Source organism: Pinus tabuliformis, chromosome 1_2 (assembly GCF_031772625.1).
Source record: "Pinus tabuliformis cultivar Carrire ecotype Pingquan chromosome 1_2, CPIR1, whole genome shotgun sequence".
Taxonomy (NCBI): Eukaryota; Viridiplantae; Streptophyta; class Pinopsida; order Pinales; family Pinaceae; genus Pinus; species Pinus tabuliformis.
Genome location: NC_142298.1, coordinates 1,079,771,194 through 1,079,789,008, shown reverse-complemented (window position 1 = coordinate 1,079,789,008; position 17,815 = coordinate 1,079,771,194). Strand labels below are relative to the sequence as shown.

The following is a 17,815-nucleotide window of genomic DNA, read 5'->3' as shown; positions in this document are numbered from 1 at the left end:
CTATAGAGGTATACATTGACAATGTGCAGCTGGAAGTATGCATCGCAGAGTTGGGGCAGCCAACAGAGTCCGGCTTCCGTGATCCTATTGCAGCATACATGGACACATTTTTCAGTTTGATTGATAGATCAGACTGTCTTGTACATGACCAGGCTCAGTATGTGCATGAAGGGCTGCCAGCAACTGCATCTGTGACTTCGTGGCAGCATTCTCAAGCGGCTTCATTCTCAGGTTTACTTGAATGGTTAATATGGCATTTTAGCATTACCTGATCTATTATTTGTACAGCAGATTAGAGTAGGATTTGTAAATAAATAAGCAGCCATAAGGGCAGCATCTTGTTTTAGTTTGCTTGAAGATTGTTTGAGTTCAGTTTCAGTTTGAAAATAAGTCAAGAGTTGTGTTGATGATGACTCCATTGCCCAATGGGTGGAGGCACTATCTGCTCTCCCAAAGTTCTGCGGTTCTTGGCACCTCCACGGAGCAGCAGCTGCCATCCCAAATGAAGCCGATGTTAGACTCCGTCTCATGTCAGAGATTGATTCTTCTTCAAAACCCTATTTTGAAGAAGAAATCATTAATGTGTTGTTTTAAATTATGTAATTTATGCTCCAGCTCTGGATTATGTAATTTATTCTCTAGCTCTTCAAAAGGCAGCAGCAAACTTCAACGCTCCTATCCCTGCACAAGCACAATTTGAAACATCATCAGCAATCAGAGGCAAAAAGCTATTTGGAGGGCGCCATCTGCATTTTTGGAATAGGATACCAATCTTCATCTGGATTGAATGTTTTTTTTTCAACAGTTTTTATGTTCAGTGACTAAAGTCGATTACTTCACATTGTGCCATGGCTTCGTCTCTGCACACTTAGCTCCAGGAAGCAGATTTAATTTTCACAAATATATTGAGAGATCCCTGGATGATGACTTCAAGACAGTTGTTGGGATTAGCCTTCCATTATGGGTTTTTGCTGTGATATACTTACTTCTCAACGTGCATGGTTGTTAGGGATACTTCTGGTTAAGTTTTTCTCCTTTGATTATAATTCTATTGGTTGGAACTAAACTGCAAGTAATCATCAGAAAGATGGCACTAGAAATCCAATCCAAACATGTTGTAGTTCAAGGAATTCCATTGGTGCGGCTCAGTGATGAATATTTTTGGTTCGGTCGCCCTCAATTGATTCTGTTTCTGATACATTTTACTCTGTTCCAGAATACTTTTGAAGTTGCCTTTTTCCGTTTCATATGGTTTCAATTTGGCTTGAAATCTCCTCTCTATGTACTTGTGACACAGATGGGTTCAAATATGAAGAAGACCGTATTTGATGAGCAGACATCTAATGCAGTGAAGAGATGGCACCAGGTTGTCAAAAGTAACATGAAGCGGAACAAAAGATCGGGTACTGTCTCTGGATTTAAAAGAGGAGAATCTTCAAATCAAGGATCCTCCCCAGCGCATTTGCTGTACAGGGACAAAACAGTGGGGTATCTGGATAGAAGACAACCTTATCACTCAGATATGAAATGTCAGACCTTGGAATGCTGGGACCGAAAATCGAAGGATTTTGTAGCTATCAAAATTGTTTGTGGCGTACAAAAATACCGAGAGGCAGGAATGATCGAAATTGAAGCGCTTCTTGAAGTTTCTAAGTATGACAAAAATAGCACACGGGTGTTAAGGGATTTTCAGATGACTTCAAACGGTGGCCAAAGTCCAGTGCATTTAAGATAATTGATTTTGGAAGTATGACATTTGAACATCAAAATCACACCTCAGTTGTTGCTACACGGCATTATCGAGCTCCTGAAGTCATTTTGGGACTTGGATGGAATTACCCTTGTGATATTTGAAGTATAGGGTGCATACTTGTGGAAATCTGCTCGGGAGATACTTTGTTTCAGACCCATGAAAACTTGGAACATCTTGCTATGATGGAAAGGGTTTTAGGAGCTTTGCCACAGCCTGAATTGGCCTGGAACAAGATTGAATTGGCCTGAAGGAGCATTTTCTAGAGAGAGCATCAGAACAGTGAGAAAATTGCCAAAGCTTAGGGATTCGATAAAGCAGCATGTAGACCATTCGGCGGATCTTTTTATAGACTTGTTGCAAGGTCTTCTTCGGTTTGAACCGTCTGAACGTTTGACAGCTTTGCAAGCTTTGAGACATCCATTCTTCAGAGAAGGACCAAGATATGGGTACAATTCGTGAGTGTATGCATTCGACAGTTATTTGGTTGGATCTCCATGAGGCAATGGGTTGTATTTGTGGCCAGAATAGTCAAGAAAATGTCAATGTCCTCATCAACATACAGTATGCGCGAGCCACAGTAGCAGCACGGAAGATTGATTATCATAGAGCCCACCATTTCAGTTATAAATAAGAGTGGCTACCACAACATAGCCGATAGACTAATGACAAAGTCCGATGACAGTGCTGTGCTAAGGGAGTTGAAAGCAACAAACAAAATTCAATCTTGTTTACGAGGTGGAGGGAGATAATATCAGAATTCTGAATTCAAACTATCAAGGAGATCAAAGAAGTTGCTCACGCCGTAACATTAAGTAGAGGCGGTTTTCCAGAGTCCTAGTGGTTACCTTACAGGGAACATAGATAATGTCAAGCGGTTGCACCTGCAAAATATATCAGTCTTTGTCTCTTATCTCAGAAACGCATTTATGACTTTAGCCTTCGATTATCTCTCAGATCCAACATTGGAAATTAACTCCCTTGTCAACTTCGCCCAAGTAGATGGACTCATCACAGATTTTCCAGCAACAGCATACCCCAGAACGTTGAATCCAAGCGACCGCTATTCAAACGGTGCCAGAACAACAGAATAGGATTCGACTCCTATTTCCCCAGATTTTAATTAATGTTTCAACCGGATTTGCGCTCCATGTGTCGGCCATCAGAGGAATTCAAGGGAAACGACGTTCTGTTTTAGAAAAAATGGTGATTCTCTTTATTCTGGCAATTATGGTTGAACAGCTCATTATTTTTATTGACCTGTAGGGAAAAGTTTTTGGAGAAGATATTACGCTACTGTTGTTTTAGTTCTCATTCAAATGCAGCGTAAAGTCAAAAGCCAAATTGAAATACATATAACTATCCCAGCATAGAAAACGAATTGGTTGGTCTATTTTGGGTCTTCAGTTGCCGATCAGAAGATTCAGCTACAGGTTTTGCCTATTCATTGGTTATCAACAAACAAATTGTAACGCTGTTCCTTAAGCAGACTTTTTCCTATTTTTAAGATTTCAAGTGAAACCGCCCCCCATCTTTCATCGATTGGTTTTTTCTGAGTTATATTTAATATATTGTAAAAAGAGTGAAAGGTGGAGATTTTCTGAGTGCTGAGTGCTGGAACAAAGCTTTCAATGCACAGTTTTCTGCAGGGATTTTTAATGAAAATTTCACAGCTCTAACTTCTGAGATTCATGTGGTATGTTAATTTAGCATAAGTTTTCCCTTTGTCTCATATGTAAACTGTTATGTTTCATTCACCTCATGATCATATCTAATTGAGCAAAAGAAGTGTTTAGGTAGGAATTCATAGTATTGTATGCTCCTCCTATAAATTTGCTCATATTCAATGTTTTCTTCTGTTTAAGGAGGATTCAAAGTATTATTTGCCCTCCTTAGCTCCTCACCAGTCTTGCCATCCCATTTAAAAATCTAGATTTGATGCTAAATTCCTTGCCTACCTTGCCTCAGTCGTCAACCTGTGTTGTTCATTATATTTCTCTGTTTGAAGCTGTGATTTTGCCCATGCAGCCCAGAAAAACCCCGTCATTAAAAACCCCAAATCAACACTTCCTAATCAGTTTACTAGCCTAATATCAGTGTTACCTTTGATTGGTCATCTCACCCCATTGAAAATTTGCCAAGATAGACCGGAGAGAGCCTTCTCATACCCCGTAGGGCTAGCTACGAGGTGAAATGGTTTGATGTTGCCTTGAAGGTTTACCTTCCTCAGCCTAGGGTGAAATCTCAAGCGCTAACATAGTGGCGACCATACTGGGGAGAATATTCAACTTGTTGATTGTTTTGTCCCGGTACATGCAATCAAATTTCAGATCTGATGCTGATGGTGGACAGCAGTCAGATACATATGCAGGCTGAATCATTCACCTGGCGACTCCAACTCGATCCAGACATTCCAGTGCCTGTTGATATGTTCATGCAATGGTAGGGTATGTGGCAAACCCTGCACTATGTGAAGCTCTAAACGAATTTAGAGAATGCTTAGTGGATATTGAAATTAATGAAGAAGTTTTAAGTTTTTTCCTTCAATGTTTGAAATCTCTGAATTATCATCCTAGCGTCTGTGAGTTACTTGTTGAAAGAATTGAGAAGGAGATTCAAGATTTAGATGAGCAGATCCAGTCATATAATTTCCAAGACCCTAAAAAGTTCTTGGAAATCCTTCCTCCTTCACAACAAGCAATAACAGACTTGCCTATAGAGGTATACATTGACAATGTGCAGCTGGAAGTATGCATCGCAGAGTTGGGGCAGCCAACAGAGTCCGGCTTCCGTGATCCTATTGCAGCATACATGGACACATTTTTCAGTTTGATTGATAGATCAGACTGTCTTATACATGACCAGGCTCAGTATGTGCATGAAGGGCTGCCAGCAACTGCATCTGTGACTTCGTGGCAGCATTCTCAAGCGGCTTCATTCTCAGGTTTACTTGAATGGTTAATATGGCATTTTAGCATTACCTGATCTATTATTTGTACAGCAGATTAGAGTAGGATTTGTAAATAAATAAGCAGCCATAAGGGCAGCATCTTGTTTTAGTTTGCTTGAAGATTGTTTGAGTTCAGTTTCAGTTTGAAAATAAGTCAAGAGTTGTGTTGATGATGACTCCATTGCCCAATGGGTGGAGGCATTGTCTGCTCTCCCAAAGTTCTGCGGTTCTTGGCACCTCCACGGAGCGGCAGCTGCCATCCCAAATGGAGCCGATGTTAGACTCCGTCTCATGTCAGAGATTGATTCTTCTTCAAAACCCTGTTTTGAAGAAGAAATCATTAATGTGTTGTTTTAAATTATGTAATTTATGCTCCATCTCTGGATTATGTAATTTATTCTCTAGCTCTTCAAAAGGCAGCAGCAAACTTCAACGCTCCTATCCCTGCACAAGCACAATTTGAAACATCATCAGCAATCAGAGGCAAAAAGCTATTTGGAGGGCGCCATCTGCATTTTTGGAATAGGATACCAATCTTCATCTGGATTGAATGTTCTTTTTTCAACAGTTTTTATGTTCAGTGACTAAAGTCGATTACTTCACATTGCGCCATGGCTTCGTCTCTGCACACTTAGCTCCAGGAAGCAGATTTAATTTTCACAAATATATTGAGAGATCCCTGGATTATGACTTCAAGACAGTTGTTGGGATTAGCCTTCCATTATGGGTTTTTGCTGTGATATACTTACTTCTCAACGTGCATGGTTGTCAGGGATACTTCTGGTTAAGTTTTTCTCCTTTGATTATAATTCTATTGGTTGGAACTAAACTGCAAGTAATCATAAGAAAGATGGCACTAGAAATCCAATCCAAACATGTTGTAGTTCAAGGAATTCCATTGGTGCGGCTCAGTGATGAATATTTTTGGTTCGGTCGCCCTCAATTGATTCTGTTTCTGATACATTTTACTCTGTTCCAGAATACTTTCGAAGTTGCCTTTTTCCGTTTCATATGGTTTCAATTTGGCTTGAAATCTCCTCTCTATGTACTTGTGACACAGATGGGTTCAAATATGAAGAAGACCGTATTTGATGAGCAGACATCTAATGCAGTGAAGAGATGGCACCAGGTTGTCAAAAGTAACATGAAGCAGAACAAAAGATCGGGTACTGTCTCTGGATTTAAAAGAGGAGAATCTTCAAATCAAGGATCCTCCCCAGCGCATTTGCTGTACAGGGACAAAACAGTGGGGTATCTGGATAGAAGACAACCTTATCACTCAGATATGAAATGTCAGACCTTGGAATGCTGGGACCGAAAATCGAAGGATTTTGTAGCTATCAAAATTGTTCGTGGCGTACAAAAATACCGAGAGGCAGGAATGATCGAAATTGAAGCGCTTCTTGAAGTTTCTAAGTATGACAAAAATAGCACACGGGTGTTAAGGGATTTTCAGATGACTTCAAACGGTGGCCAAAGTCCAGTGCATTTAAGATAATTGATTTTGGAAGTATGACATTTGAACATCAAAATCACACCTCAGTTGTTGCTACACGGCATTATCGAGCTCCTGAAGTCATTTTGGGACTTGGATGGAATTACCCTTGTGATATTTGAAGTATAGGGTGCATACTTGTGGAAATCTGCTCGGGAGATACTTTGTTTCAGACCCATGAAAACTTGGAACATCTTGCTATGATGGAAAGGGTTTTAGGAGCTTTGCCACGGCCTGAATTGGCCTGAAGGAGCATTTTCTAGAGAGAGCATCAGAACAGTGAGAAAATTGCCAAAGCTTAGGGATTCGATAAAGCAGCATGTAGACCATTCGGCGGATCTTTTTATAGACTTGTTGCAAGGTCTTCTTCGGTTTGAACCCTCTGAACGTTTGAAAGCTTTGCAAGCTTTGAGACATCCATTCTTCAGAGAAGGACCGAGATATGGGTACAATTCGTGAGTGTATGCATTCGACAGTTATTTGGTTGGATCTCCATGAGGCAATGGGTTGTATTTGTGGCCAGAATAGTCAAGAAAATGTCAATGTCCTCATCAACATACAGTATGCGCGAGCCATAGCAGCAGCACGGAAGATTGATTATCAGTTATAAATAAGAGTGGCTACCACAACATAGCCGATAGACTAATGACAAAGTCCGATGACAGTGCTGTGCTAAGGGAGTTGAAAGCAACAAACAAAATTCAATCTTGTTTACGAGGTGGAGGGAGATAATATCAGAATTCTGAATTCAAACTATCAAGGAGATCAAAGAAGTTGCTCACGCCATAACATTAAGTAGAGGCGGTTTTCCAGAGTCCTGGTGGTTACCTTACAGGGAACATAGATAATGTCAAGCGGTTGCACCTGCAAAATATATCAGTCTTTGTCTCTTATCTCAGAAACGCATTTACGACTTTAGCCTTCGATTATCTCTCAGATCCAACATTGGAAATTAACTCCCTTGTCAACTTCGCCCAAGTAGATGGACTCATCACAGATTTTCCAGCAACAGCATACCCCAGAACGTTGAATCCAGGTGACCGCTATTCAAACGGTGCCAGAACAACAGAATAGGATTCGACTCCTATTTCCCCAGATTTTAATTAATGTTTCAACTGGATTTGCGCTCCATGTGTCGGCCATCAGAGGAATTCAAGGGAAACGACGTTCTGTTTTAGGAAAAATGGTGATTCTCTTTATTCTGGCAATTATGGTTGAACAGCTCATTATTTTTATTGACCTGTAGGGAAAAGTTTTTGGAGAAATATTACGCTACTGTTGTTTTAGTTCTCATTCAAATGCAGCGTAAAGTCAAAAGCCAAATTGAAATACATATAACTATCCCAGCATAGAAAACGAATTGGTTGGTCTATTTTGGGTCTTCAGTTGCCAATCAGAAGATTCAGCTACAGGTTTTGCCTATTCATTGGTTATCAACAAACAAATTGTAACGTTGTTCCTTAAGCAGACTTTTTCCTATTTTTAAGATTTCAAGTGAAACCGCCCCCCATCTTTCATCGATTGGTTTTTTCTGAGTTATATTTAATATATTGTAAAAAGAGTGAAAGGTGGAGATTTTCTGAGTGCTGAGTGCTGGAACAGAGCTTTCAATGCACAGTTTTCTGCAGGGATTTTTAATGAAAATTTCACAGCTCTAACTTCTGAGATTCATGTGGTATGTTAATTTAGCATAAGTTTTCCCTTTGTCTCATATGTAAACTGTTATGTTTCATTCACCTCATGATCATATCTAATTGAGCAAAAGAAGTGTTTAGGTAGGAATTGATAGTATTGTATGCTCCTCCTATAAATTTGCTCATATTCAATGTTTTCTTCTGTTTAAGGAGGATTCAAAGTATTATTTGCCCTCCTTAGCTCCTCACCAGTCTTGCCATCCCATTTAAAAATCTAGATTTGATGCTAAATTCCTTGCCTACCTTGCCTCAGTCGTCAACCTGTGTTGTTCATTATATTTCTCTGTTTGAAGCTGTGATTTTGCCCATGCAGCCCAGAAAAACCCCGTCATTAAAAACCCCAAATCAACACTTCCTAATCAGTTTACTAGCCTAATATCAGTGTTACCTTTGATTGGTCATCTCACCCCATTGAAAATTTGCCAAGATAGACCGGAGAGAGCCTTCTCATACCCCGTAGGGCTAGCTACGGTGAAATGGTTTGATGTTGCCTTGAAGGTTTACCTTCCTCAGCCTAGGGTGAAATCTCAAGCGCTAACAGGCGCGGGCAGTGAACAGTGAACCCGCGCTAATGTAAAAAGAGTTGTTTTCATGAGGATTTTGCAGGAGATGTCTGCAGGGAAAATGAAGCTCATGCTAAGAGGAATATGATGCAAGTGGTTTCAGGTCATGTCACTTCTCACAGGTCCCGGAATGAGTCCTCCAGTATGTGGGTGAGGGATAACAGGGACGGTGACAAACGGTGACAAATTGCTGTGTAACAAACCCAAAACCGTCCGTTGATCCTTCGTCATTGATCAACCCGTGCTAGATCCAACGGCCTGCATGAATTTCAGGTGAGCAATTTGCAAGGGAAATAACCACCCGAAAAAGTGGTTTTCTCTCTCCACTCGAGTGCTATGTGTTGCCCATTGAATGGAATCGGGTGCTCTCCTCTAAATACCACTTACCGCCTAGCGTCCGCCTGAAAACCACTACCACTATTACAAACCTGCCTTTTGAAATATAACCACGTGCATTCACTCTTCATCCGTCTTCTTGATTTCTGCCAATATTATATACTGCTCCACTCTTTTGGCTCCTTTGTTAACTTCTTTGGCATATATTACATGCGACACTCCCGATATGGCTCCTCCTCAATCTCCCGCTCTTACACTTACTTGGCTTTCCTGTGGCTTTCGATACCTCTCCAATACCTCTTCTTTGCTTTGATAGCTCTGCTCTAATAGCTCCTATGACTTTCGATATTCTCTCCAATGGCTTGACTGTCTTAGCTTTCCTCTGGTTTCTCCTCATGGTTTCTTGCTCTTGTTTCTTCACGGATCTGCTCTACTTCTCCTTGGCCTCACATCATTGGTTACTTATCCAGAATATTGCCATATTGACATCAATGACAATCTAGGTCAACAATCTCCCCCTTTGTTATTTATGGCAATATTCTTCTTCTCTCCCCCTTTAACATCAATGGCAAAGGAGTTCTCAGGGACTCCCCCTATCGAACTGCTCCCCCTGTCCTGCAAAATCTTTATGAATCAACTTAAATGATGCTAAAGAGATAACTTCCATCTTTTGACAAAGATGTTCAAATGCTTCTTGAGGAAGAGGTTTTGTGAAAATATCAGCTATCTGCTCCTTAGTATTGATATATTCCAAGATGATGTTTTGTTCAGCTAATTGTTCACGAAGGAAATGATACTTGATTGGTATATGTTTGGTCTTTGAGTGCATCACTGGATTTTTGCTGAGGCTGATCACACTTGTGTTATCACAATAGGTGGTAGTTGGTTGATTTGAACCTATGTTGACATCTTTTAGAGCTTCCTTCATCCATAGTATTTGAGTACAACAATCTACAGTAGCTATATACTCGGCTTCAGCTGTAGATAGAGATATGGATGTCTATTTTTTGCTGAGTCAAGATACTAAACAGTCTCCTAGGAAGAATGCATTTACACTAGCACTTTTCCAATCATCGACACTTCCAGCCCAATAAGCATCGGTGTATGCAGTCAAGGTAAGATTTGAGCTCTTAGGGTACCAGAGACCGAAATCAGGAGTTCCTTTCAAGTATCTGAGAATTCTTTTCACAGCCAACAAATTGGATTGTTTAGGAGCTTATTGAAATCTTCCCACCATTCCTACTGCTTAGATAATGTAGGGTCTCGTAGTAGTTAAGTACAAAAGGGCTCCAATTATTGACCTGTAATGGGTTGCATCTACCAGAGGGGAGTCATCATTTTTTATCAATTTGCAACTTGTGGTCAGAGGTGTGCTCATGGGTGCACAGTCTTCCATTCCATATCTTTTAAGCATGTCTTTAAGATATTTGTCTTGAGATATAAACATGCCTGATGTGGTTTGAGATACTTGTAGTCCAAGGAAGTGAGATAACTCTCCTATCATTGACATCTCGAACTCTTTTGATATATTTTGATAGAACTCATGGCTCATCTCGTCATTATTACTAGCAAAAATCAAATCATCAACATAAACAAGTGTGACTAGTAACTTATCCTCATTTGTCTTTATGTAGAGATTACTTCCTGCCACCCCCTTCTTGAAGCCTTGTTGTTGTAGATAGTGATCCAATATTGCGTACCAAGCTCTAGGAGCGTTTTTCAACCCATATAATGCCTTTTTCAACTTACAAACAAAGTCTTTTCCTTCTCTTCGATTAAACCCTTCTGGTTGCTCCATGTAGACTTCTTCCTTGAGTTCCCCATTCAGAAACGTTAATTTTACGTCCATTTGATAAATTTTGAATCCTTTTGAGCAAGAAAATGCCAAGAACATCCTGATAGCTTCCACACGAGCCACTGGTGCAAATGTTTCTTCAAAGTCAATTCCTTCAATTTATGAATAGCCTTTACAAATAAGCCTTGCCTTGTTTCTGATGATTTGTCCATCTTCATTCATTTTGTTTTTAAACATCCACTTGGTTCCTATTATGTTTTTGTCCTTTGGACGAGGTACCAGCTCCCATGTCTCATTCTTCTCAATTTGAGACATTTCTTCCTCCATGGCTTTTACCCAATGAGGATCCTTGCTTGAGTAAATGTTTCTAGTTCTATCATGGATAGAAGAGCAATATCATTTTTCTTTGGTGTATTTGTCATCCTTCTTCGGGTTTGCATCCCTTCATCTATATTGCCAATAATCTGCTCTTCTGAGTGATAGTTTTGGAGAATTTTCATCTTTGAAGGAGTTTGAGATGGTTCTTTTTCTTTGAGTATTTCTTGATTTTTTTCTTCTTCTTTAGGTTCTTCTTCTTCAATGTGAGGATCAACTTCATGTTCTTCAATTTCCTTATCTGGAAGGTCTTCATCAATCTTCACATCAATGCTTTCCACTATTTTCCGTAGTCAGTTATTGTAGCACTTGTAGGCTTTGCTCCGTGTAGAATATCCAAGGAAGATCCCTTCGTCAACCTGAGAATCAAACTTTCCTGGTGAGCCATCATTGATTTTTATGAAGTACTTGCTTCCAAAAATCTTTAAATATTTTACTGAAGTAGGTCTTCCTTTCCATAATTCATAAAGAGTCTTTTCATTATTTGGTCTTAATTGAGTTCGATTCAGGGTATAGACAGTTGTCCCAACTGCTTCTTGGTGGGCTCCAGTATTGCAGCAATAATGATGCAACTCCTGGGACTCCCGTCTTTACTTTTATCAACCCGGTAGTTCGTAACAAACTTGGAAGCGACAGTGTTGTATGCACAAGTACTAGCTCTTGCCGCAGTTGTCACTTGGTCAGCTGGCACAAGTCCGCTAGGAGCTTAAGCCAACTTCTATGAGCTCTTAGAAGAAGCTTTTTAATTGATGGATGAAAGCTAACTCGAAGGAAGCTAATCTATTTGCGAAAAGAGATTGAAAAACTGAAGGAAAACGCAAACCCTAGCAAACCCTAATTCTACCAGCTAGTCCTACTGATGCAGAGGAGAGAATGCAAACTACTAAAAGAGATGCCATTACTTCTATGAAGGTAAAATACATGTGTCTAGACTACCTCTATCTGAAGAAAACATCTTTTTTGTATTTTTGAATAAGTTATTAGAATTATCATGCATGTGCTTTTAACTAGCTTTTTACTGTGCAGGGGTGGATCAAGGAGGAGAAATGCTTGGAAAAGGTTGGAAAGGTTCAGAGAGGGCCTAAGGGGTCCCTAACATCCTTCCAGAGAGTTTCACAGAGTTTGGATATTAAGAAACCTCATTCGTGAGCTTCTACAGGAAGTCTGCAGGGGTTCTACAGGATGTTTCAGGAATTTCTACAGGATGTTCAGAAATTTCTACAGGACGTTCAAAGAGTGGATTTTGGAGGATGGGTGAGTGAGGGAAGATGCATGAATGGATAGGGAGGTAGGATGGGGACCTGAAATGACCCAGGGACTGATGGATGGAGTGGTGAGAAGGTGTAGAAGGCTGCCTTGGCTTCAAGACGACTGAGACAATGGAGGAGCAAGAAGGTAGGGTTACGTGGGCAAAAGAGCAGGTGTGAGACAAGGAACCTAACTAGGAGATGGAGCAGCTGGCTTGGACAAAGCTTAGGTGGATGAGAGAGTGGTAGAGATGCCCTGCACGATGTACATTTAACCGAATCAAAAAAGTCCTGCACACAATCAAAGTCTTAGCTAATCTACTCTAACTGTCAGTGAAACAAATGAACAGCAGCTTTATTAGTAAAGAGAACCATGTACATCACTTAAGCAAAGAAACATTTCAGAGATCTGAACTCATAACTAACTTCTACAAATGAAAACAGTACACCAAGGATTGCATGGTCAAGCAAACTAGTGTTTTTGTTGGGGCAGCACTGTTTCTGCAATTCCAGCCCCTGACCCAATAAGGATGAGGTGAAACTGAGAGTGTTGTCGACCCTTTTCTTGGAGTTTTATCGTTATTACACTACCAATCTATTCTAAACATCTTAAGCAATTATATTCATAACCAGTGACCTATTTAACCAACACAACTAAATCTGCTCAACAGAAACACGTTTCAAATGCATAAAAGGAAAATCACGATGCATAAAGAAAAGGTAACAGTACAAGAAGGAAGCCCTAGGCTCTCAGGTTGGGCCCAACCCCGAGAGCTATGGCTCCTATAGAAAACTCAGAGTTGGTATAAAATCGGACTGCTTCTCATTATCAAAACATGATCATAAGTCAAGAGTTATGGCAAAAATGGCTACAAGAGAACAAAATGAAGCTAGCAGCACTATAGTGCAAAGTATGCAAGAGTTTCCAAAAGTCCCTCACGAAGGCTGAGGCCTTAACATTTATACACCACGAGGGCCCTAGCTGGCCTCCTAAATATATGGGACTTGGCTGCCCAAACTGTGAGTAGACAGTTTCTTCCAAAATCTGCTTGGTTGCCTTCTAGATCCGGTTTTGGTGGCCTTTGGAGCTCGGAGTTGGGGGTGAAGATCCCGAGGAAGGCTATTTAATGCCATAGACAACCCCCCTGCGAATCCTCACCCCAAGATTGGTTGTCTTCCAGCCCATGATTTCTCAGTTTTGCTCCAACATGTGTCAAAGAAAACCTGAAATGAGCATGTGTTAGCCACCTAGGAAGAGTGACTACCCTTATTCGTACAAATGACATAAACATACTGAAAAATAATGCATAAGCTATGAAAAATGAAGGATTGAACAAGGATAATTAGGCCAAATGAGCCCAACAAGTTACCAAATTTGGGGCTCATCATCACCCCCTGCTAAAATGGTTGCTCATCCTCTGAGCAACTAGTCCAGCTCCTCGTCTTTCATTGCTTTAATCGCCACCCTCACATCCCAGGCTTCTGAAGTAGTATCCTCTTCACTGTCATGGAATCCGGCCTTCCTTTCCACCTCTTCCCACTGCTTATGCTCATCTTTTTCTGTGCTTCCTTCTAACAATCCCAAAAGCAAAGGTGGGCTTAGCTTGAGGCCGATCCAGCTGGCCTGGAGGTTCTGCATGGACTTCTTGTAGAGAGGCACCCATGCCAGGGCCTCCCTCATTCTATTTGGAGTGTGATATTCCCTGATTTTGAGGTTGTGGGACAATGTGTTCCACCTACGGGTGCAAGCATGAACACAATTGTCCCCTAATAATCGCTCCATATCCTCGAAGTGTGCTATAGCCTGAGCCTGCCGATCCATGTATTCTAATAAAGCCTGAGAGTTGGTTGCTAGGTGCTGGTGGGCTGATATCAATGCGGTGGGGTCCCCTGGCTCTGCTCTAATCAGCAGTGGTTCATGTAGCTCTCGGTTCATGACATCTTTGACCTCTGCCGCTCTCTTTTCTTCGTGGTTTAACCATGAGGTCAGTGCCATCAGCTGCATATCTCCCACGGCTGTGTTGGGGTCCCATGAGGTTACATTTGGAAGGGCCAAATTATGAAGGTAGAACTCTGATAGCTTGGCCTTGTCCTCTATTGAACTGTTGTTACATAAATCTGTGAACTGCTGGGGGTTTTGGATTTGGGAGATACCCCTCTGTGCCAATGCGTTAATTTGGAATTGCAGCCACTGGTCCCGTAGGTATAGGCCATAAGATTTGGTCGGCTGCCTACATTGTAGAGCGTCCATTGCCCAACTGGCCATGCAGGCCAGTTGCGCCTCCTTTTCTTGCACCTGCTGTTTTAGAGCTTGTATCTCTATGCTTGCCTGCAATTCTCTTTCCTGTAGTTGTTGGTTTAGTTCCTCAAGATCAGCTTGCATTCCTTCTTTTTCTTGAGGTTCTGCTGTGGTGTCCTCTGGTGCTGTGTCCCCTTCTTTCCTCTGTCCTTGTAGCTGTAGTTTGAGCTTCTCATTTTCTTCCTGTAGAAATACTCGCTGGCAGTTTCCCACATGTTTTTCCATAGCCAATTCTCTTCTTGCCTCCTTGAGTTGTTCCTCCAAAGGGCCTATATCTGCTACTCCTTTAGACTTGGCTATTCTCATCCATGTGTGGGTCCTCACTCTTTCTTCCTCTAGTGCAACGAAAAGCGGCACTGTGAATTTCTGTGGAATGATTTTTCCGGCCTCCAAAAAGTTATAATAAGAGCCCAAGCTGGGCTGGGGGCTAGGTTCCATAATGTGCTCTACCTCTTCTTCCTTTTGTGGTGATTTGGCTGCCTCCCCTTCCATTCTTTCGGTCTCCTTGAGCCTGGCCAATGTTTCCTGTAGAACAGCTTCAGCGTCCTATAGAGAGGTTTTTGAAGCCAATCTTTCCATTCTCTCCCTCCAGGGAGATGTCTTCGGGCTCCCCCACCCATAAGTGACTGATGCTTTGGAGGGGGACTTCTCGTTTGGCGAGGCATGGGTGTCTTCAATGGTAATTGGGTCTTTGGATGGAGGTTGGTGTCTGTCGGTTTTAATTCTTACACTTCTTCTTGCTTTGAAATACAAAGGAGTCTCCCTCTTTCATTTTTCCTTTGGCTTGGGAGAGGTACTTAGGGTGGCCAGCACAGTTGTTGCCTCCCTAGCTAGAATTTCGACCAATTTCTCCTTCTATTTTCCTTTTTCAGGACTTCCTGTAGAAAGCCCTGTAGTGGCTAGTTTCTGGCTTCCTGTAGAAGCCGTTTTTAAACTTCCTGTAGAAGCAGACGGCACCGTTTTAGCCTGCTTGGCTGAGGGTGCTTTTTCTTTTAGCTTGGCTGAGGCTGCCTTAGAGGTGCCCTCACTGGCGTGGACTTTTTCAGTCCTTTCCACCCTGCTTTGTACTCTTTTCTCCATGGGTGTTGGTGTGGTTTTATCACCCCCTGTTTTGGCAGCTTGGCTTTTTCCTTGTGTTTCCTTCAGTTCTTTCTTCGGTGTTGTGCCCGGGGTTTCCTATCCTTTATCTTCCTCCTTTGTCTGAATGTGCTCCTTCTCCTCGCTGCTGGAGGAAGTGAGCTCCTCGACCAAAATTCGGATGTCATCATCCTTAGACATATTCCGAAAATTTTCCCAGGAGAGAGGGACGGTGTAAGTGTGGAGTGCATCTTCCACGAGGAGCTTGATGAGCCCATGATGGGCTAGCTGGTCTGGCGTTCCCTCTCTCAGTTTGGTGGCACACTCAGTCATGGATTGCAGGAGGAAGTAAGGAATGATCAACTTTTGCTCTGAGGGTAGTTTCATTTGGTGCCTGAGTTCTGTGAGCAACCGGAAATGATAGCCATACACGATGCTAAATCGCCCCTCACACGTAATATGCTTCATAATATGGAGGTTGACCTCACTCCAGAACGGTTGTAGGCTGGTTCTTCGAACTCCATTATTGTCCTCTAAAAATTGTTCCTCTGGCAAGAAGAACTCCTTTTTAGCTTTCTGACCCAATTTTCTCTCCTCCTTATCCCAGGGTACCCCCATCAGAAAATCAGTTACTGTGCTAATGAGCTGTGGGGTGAGTCTGAGGGTCAATCCTCTGAAGTTGACAACGGCCAATGTCTTTGACTTTGGCTTCAAGGACCTTAGGAATTCTTCTGCAATTTCGTCATCGTGACCTTGAAGCTTGTCACAGAATGACATCCAGTGTGCATGGGAAAACAAGTCCACCACCTCAGGGGTTTCCCGTAACTTCTTGGAATCCGAAGGCTTTTTTCTAATGAACCCTCCTGGCATGGTAAAAAAACTTGTTTTGTTGTTCTGAGCTTGCCTGCTCGTGTACAGAAGTAGAGCTTCGGGATTTTCTAGACAGAGCGCAGAGCTATGTCTCTGTTATGCACACAGTTATATAAAATTCACAACTTTCTACCAGTGAGCCTTGACAGTGGCTCAATTGTAATTCAAAACCCCGGAGAAAATCCCGCATACAGACTACGACGACAATTCTCATGCAGCGATAAGAAAACGGCTTGTGAATTCATGAACAGACTTTTATTCACATTTTCCTACCCCTTCAACACGTCGACTTCACCACCTTTTGAATCATTTGCATGGGAGAGTTATGTTCAGGCCTACCTTATTCCAGAATTGCCACCTTCGACGTGAACAGTCCAAACTTCTCCGTAATGTCGGGCTCCCTGTAGCGCAGCTTCCTGTAGAAATCGTGCACGGCTTCTGGGGAACGCTTCAGTGGTTCTGGACTTTCTGCGCAGCAACAGGACGTTGGAACAGGCCGAGAACTCGGGCTAACAACCTTCAGAGGATTGAGGACGCGTACTCGGCTGCAAAACGGTTGTGAGTAAATGACTGCAGTGCATCATAAGTGATTCAGCTGGCTGATTTGAATTGTTGCGGAATTCATGGCGCGGGGGTGAGCTGTCCCCGTCGACCCGTTGGCCGACGTCACCGCTATCATTCTGCGGCATGTCCCTGACCGCTGAATCCTTCCCTTTGCATTTACCGCCGCCATTCCTGTTAGACTGTCGCTTCTCTCCGACTGGACGCTTCCCACATGTCCATTTCCTGTCTTTTCGACATAACCAAAGCCTTTCGGATCCGACGAGGCCGTCGGACTGGTTGTGGTGGCCAGTTGAATGGCTACCCGACTTGTTCAATCCGTTCATTCTCACAGTCATGCACATTTAGAGTATAGCTTATGTAATTTGACGAAATAAGGTTAGGCACTTACCTGTGCGGCCGTGGACGTGAGTTTTCTCAGGCTTCAGGATGAGGAATGATGGATCCGCTTGCTGCTGCTTCATGCACAGGCACTGGAGCTCCTCTTCATTGGCTGCTGCTGGTTATGAGACCTTGAGACCCGGTTTCCTGGCGGTGAATGCTGCATGCACCGGCTTCATGAGCTGCAGGTGTCTCCATGGTATGTGCTCTAGCCGGATCAGCTGCTACAGGATTCCTGTAGGACATCCTGTAGTCGTTTCTCCTCCTGGGGTGCATGCCGAAATAATTGAGTCACATTCACAGGTGCAGGGTCCTGAGATTGCCTTGACAGGTAAAGTATGCGAGCCTCTGCATGCGTTTATTTCCCCAAAAAAAAAATTCCTTTATCTGAGAAAACAAAGTTCTGGTATGACTGTGCAGGT

General features: G+C 42.3%; 2 pseudogenes; both read left to right on the top strand.

Moving 5' to 3' along the window:
• Nucleotides 1-1,297: 1,297 nt before the first annotated feature.
• On the top strand, nt 1,298-2,212 carry LOC149209880 (serine/threonine-protein kinase AFC1 pseudogene; annotated as a pseudogene).
• Nucleotides 2,213-5,760: 3,548 nt separating this feature from the next.
• On the top strand, nt 5,761-6,654 carry LOC149209879 (serine/threonine-protein kinase AFC1 pseudogene; annotated as a pseudogene).
• Nucleotides 6,655-17,815: the final 11,161 nt, after the last annotated feature.